This window comes from Hemicordylus capensis, chromosome 15 (genome assembly GCF_027244095.1).
Source record: "Hemicordylus capensis ecotype Gifberg chromosome 15, rHemCap1.1.pri, whole genome shotgun sequence".
Taxonomy (NCBI): Eukaryota; Metazoa; Chordata; class Lepidosauria; order Squamata; family Cordylidae; genus Hemicordylus; species Hemicordylus capensis.
Window position 1 is genome coordinate 13,196,122 of NC_069671.1, and position 5,133 is coordinate 13,201,254.

General features: G+C 42.3%; 1 long non-coding RNA gene across 1 annotated transcript; it reads right to left on the bottom strand.

The window, feature by feature from the left end:
* Window positions 1-448: 448 nt before the first annotated feature.
* LOC128338002 (uncharacterized) lies at window positions 449-4,211 on the bottom strand. The gene is made up of 2 exons (XR_008312496.1): window positions 1,706-4,211; window positions 449-486 (listed from the first exon to the last, which is right to left on the bottom strand). It is a non-coding gene; the product is annotated as an uncharacterized LOC128338002 (long non-coding RNA).
* Window positions 4,212-5,133: the final 922 nt, after the last annotated feature.

Below are 5,133 nucleotides of genomic sequence, written 5' to 3' on the forward strand. Positions count from 1 at the left end.
GGTAAACAGACAGGGCCCAGCAGGATGCAGATCAGATAATAGGGAAGGCATGATGGGAAATATATGGGTATATACAGCAGAGGGAAAAGTTTTGCAAAATGACCTTCAAATCTAGCCCAATTCCCTCAGTACCACTTAAAGTCAATTCACAGCTGTTGAGTGTTGTCTTTATTTCAAAAGGAACTAGTCCATTGTTGTATGCTTGCTTTGGTCTAACTGGTTGTTTAGCAGTCAAGATGGATGCTTCCTCATCTGTTAGAATGGATTCAGGAAAAACTTGAAAACAAAGGACAAGACCCAAGAATGCAACAACATGCCAGAGTTCCAGGCATGAACTCAAAGCTCTTTGAGTGTGTAGGTCTCTCATGCTATGGTTCTCATATCAGATCACTGATATAGGGTTTACATCAGTTGACTTATCATGCTGACCTATCAGCATATGCCGATGTCCAAAATTGTGGGGCTTTGCCCTTTATTACAATCAACCTAAATGATAAATATGATAAATATGATTAGTTAGTTAATTTACCTGTCACTGGCCAAGAATAAAGCCAGAAATTACAAAGGTTGCAATAGCAAAAAACAAATATCAGACAAATAAACAATATCACAGTAGCAATTAGAGTGATACCAAATCATCATAGCAGCAGTCTCATGAACAGTCCGAGTTCCCCTTTGAATCAGTCAAGGAGCTACGCACCCTAATGACTATATAACAAAATTTTGCCACAATATTATAAATAAGGGAATTATTATCCACAAGTAACAATTTAACTAAAATATCATCAGAATGTCCAGGGAATCTAGTCAATAAGGGTAAAATCAGACAGTGCCTAAAATCCCGTTAGAAGCTACAATACAATAAAATATGAAAAATTGTTTTGATTTCACTGGAGCTGCAAGCCGAGCCTCCATGGGTAGATGTTGAAACCTCCCAGTAAGAAAGGCTGAGGGGAAAGCATTAAAACGGGCTCTCAAGAAGGCCCAGCGGAATTTAGAAAAAGTAATAGATGTCAGATATGGTGCAGAAGAAAAACCCGACCCAATTTTTAGTGGTCTGTAGAATGCAGGCAGACAAGCCACCTCTTTCTGCAACTCAATTTCCTCCAGTCGCTGATGGACCATATTTTTTTCTCTCACAAGGCCCATTTCAAGTAAGGAGTCTGGAGCTAATAAAAGGAGAAGGAGTTCGTTGACTATCTTCAGACACCAAGGCAGCTGAGGCATGGCCGATAAAAAATTGGGTATAAGTCCTATTGGTTGAAGGTGAAGTTTTAGCCAATAATAAATTATTAACAGCCAAGCCCTAGTTTTTACCTTTAATAAACCAGCCTCCTGGCGAATCACCACATTAGCGGCACACCTAGGTGCAGAAAAAAGAGCCCTCAGGAAGCCTGACTGAATCTGTCTAGAAAAGATAATCAGTTTCCTCCAAGACTGCCTGGAGCTGAGAGGCCACCACCCTCTCAATTACCTTGCCCAGCTATGGGAGGTTGGAGACAGGCCTATAATTGCTCAACTCCGAGGGATCTAATGCAGGCTTCTTTAAAAGAGGTCTAATGATTGCCTCCTTAAGACAAGGGGGCATCCTGCCCTCCGTCAGAGAAGCATTTATGATTCCCACCAGGCTGTTTACAACAACCTCCCTGTTAGATCGAACAAGCTATGTTGGACAAGGGTCAAGGGAACAAGTGGTAGGCCTCACCGCTCCAAGCAGCCTGTCCACATCCTCAGGAGTCACAAACTGAAACTGATCCAGTCAAATCACATAAGAGGAGTTGTTGGGCACCTCCAGCTCAGACATCAAATTAATTGTGGAGTCTCCATCTAGGTCAGCCCGAATCCGATTTTAAACTTTAAAGTCTAAAGAAAAATTAACTTTAAACTTAAGGCAGAATGTACATCTTTTGGTGAATAATAAATGAGCACAGGAATACATTTTTGACTGGAGAATTCTTCTGGTAATCAGGAAATGCAGGGAGCAGAGGAAGCAAAGAGGAGTTAGGCAAAAGGCAAGAACACAGTGGCTTGCAGTAAGAGGTGAGGGTGGGTAAATAGCCTTTCTGAAGTAGGGTTGAGTGAGTAGCAACTTTTTAAGTCCCAGATGAAAATGTGGGGAGACATAGCATTGGGAGGAGGAACCTCCTGAGTTATCAAATACTATGATGAATTATGAGTGCAAGAACATACACTGCAACTTTCCCCATTTTTAGAACCTGTCCACAGTGAAACACTGCCCCTAATTTGCCTCAATTTCTGCCTTTTGGGGAGATGTTGTAGATGTCTCTTTAAAACATTGTTAGTGTGAGTTGCTACAGTGGGGTGGAGGAATGAGTGCATTTTGTATCTAGGGCACATCTATGTAAATGCATGTGCACAAACCACACAGTGCACAGAACAGCCTTTTGCTGTCCAGTTTCCTTCAGAACGTTTTGAATGTAGAAATAAATTGTCTCTGGCAGTTGCCTCAACTACAGATTACTCATTCACCTCTTCCCTGCTTTGACTCTTCTTGACTTGCTTCAAGGTGAGCTGACGCTGCAGTTTTCTCTCCATCTCATCATCCTTACAACACCAGGCTGAACTCTCACTTACAAGCAGCTCCACCAGTAATAATGAGATGTTATGGTTATTATATAACTGCCAGTGTAAGGAATCCAGCATGTTTGTATAAGAAGGCATTTGCCCTGGAGAGAGAGAAAAGGCTTCCAATTAAAAAAAAACTATCTTACCAATTAAAGTGGTAATAAATATGCTAATTAAACAACATCCAGCCCAAGATTTTTAAAGCAAAACTGGTTAAACATTGCACATTCTTTTTCCTTGCCAATTAAATTATATAAATTATCAACACTCAGCTGATTTTAATTGCTTTAAGGTTTTCCTTGGCTTCACTGGCTCTATAGAATCCATGATATTAAAAACAATCAGAAAAAGAGAATTAAAGTGTTCAGTCAATGTGAAAGAGCACAGTAGTATATTTGACAAAGGCTTCCTATAATATATAATACCCAGTGGGTTTGTGCATTTGATAAAACGTCCCCACATGCCACATTACCAAGAATAGTTTTTTGGAGTTTTGTTTTAATCCCTGTGGACATCATTTTTTAATCCCCTCGCAAGCAGGGTTTCCCCCCCTCAGAGTGGAAAGTTGTGCCTGGTCTTTAATGCACAGGTATGTTCATAGTAAGAGTATGGCTTTCACCCACCCACACAAAAGCTTTGACGCTTTACACCTCTAATTTCAGAAATTAACTGCAGCTCAAATCATCATATCCTCTACCTCAGGATTTTTTTTAAAAGTTATTATAAAATCAATATATTATATACAAAATAATTACTATCAATTAGTTGAGTATAGTATAGCAATTAGTATAACAGACATCACACAACACACATCTAGTTGATTGATAGGTCTCTCAGTGGTGCATTCACTGCTGTCGTAATCAAGTCCCTCCACCTTGCTGCTGGTCGTCCTCTTCTTCTCTTTCCTTCAACTTTCCCCAGCATTATGTACTTCTCAAGGGAGCTGGGTCTTCACATAATGTGTCCAAAGTAGAATAGTTGGAGCCTGGTCACTTGTGCCTCAAGTGAAAATTCTGGATTGATTTGTTCTATGACCCATTTGTTTGTTTTCCTGGCTGTCCATGGTATCCTCAAAAGTCTTCTCCAGCACCAAAGTTCAAAAGCGTCAATACTTTTTCTATCTTGCTTCTTCAAAGTTTAGCTTTCACATCCATAGAGTGTCACAGGGAAAACCATGGTCTGAACAATTCTAATCTTTGTAGATATAGACACGTCACGGCATCTGAATATCCTTCCCAAGGCCTTCATTGCTACCCTACCAAGTGCTAGTCTGCAGAGCATTTCTTGACTGCTGGATCCTTTACTATTGATGGTCAGTCCTAAGAGGCGGAAGCTATCCACCACTTCAGTGTCTTCATTATCAGGGTGGTTGTTGCACCCCTTGTCATTAGTTTAGTCTTCTTTACATCTAGTACATAGTCAATATTCCGATCCAGTCAGATCTTGTACACAGTCAATAGTCTTCTTCCCTGTCTGTTATAAGCTTAACTATTTTTCTCATCTTTATGAATTCACTGCATACTATCTTAGTTTTAAAAGAGAATAGTCAGTTCTTAATATTCTCCTGACTCCTGCTCATCTCTATTTCTATGATGGACATAATAGAGATTGTCAATCCATCTCTACAGAAATATTTCCTCCCCGCCCACCCCCCCACTGCCACCCAACAGAAAAACTGTATTCAGCACTTCTGGATGTTTGATCTCTTTGGTTTCCTTTCTTTGTATCAAACACAGTTTATTTAGCTGCATTGATTGTGTATTCTTTAACCTCACCTCTTTAAATTCCAAAGATATTAAAATCTTTTGTAGAGGTATACTTGTGTGTGTTCGAGTAATTGTTCGCATGATGACTCGGGGTTTTTTTGTTTTTCCTTTTATTAAGAACTCTGTACATGCTCGAGTGCGCTGTCATATTTTCTGAGAGCCCTGTACATAGAACATAGGAAGCTGCCGTATACCGAGTCAGACCATTCGTCCCTCTAGCTCAGTATTGCCTGCCCAGACTGGCAGCAGCTTCTCCGAGGTTGCAGGCAGGAGTCTCTCTCAGCCCGATCTCGGAGATGCCGCCAGGGAGGGAACTTGGAGCCTTCTGATGCTCTTCCCAGAGCAGCTCCATCCCCTGAGGGGAATCTCTGACAGGGCTCACACTTGACCAGTGGGAAGGGCTAAATCCTTCCCTGGCGCTGGGGCTAAGTGCCTCCTTCTTTTGTAAGCATTTCATTTGACCTCACAGACATTCTTCAGCCCCCAGAGAGAAAGAAAAGAGAACGAGGGGACCCTTTTTGTTGCCCATCTGTGGCGGAAGGATCTGAATGCGCGCGTCAAAGGAGACGAAGGTGGCGCGTGGGACGCGGGGGGGGGCAGGCTGGAGACAGCGCGCGAGCCCGAGTGCGAACGAATGAGCGCGAGCGAGCGCGAGCCCGAGAGGCGGAGGGGAGCGTGCCGTGCAGCGCGTGGCTCCGTCCTCAATCTTCCCGCTCAGCCTGCGAAACAAGTTCTCTTCCGCGCTTCCTTCCGTATCCCTCCGCGGCTGAAGGAGGTAACT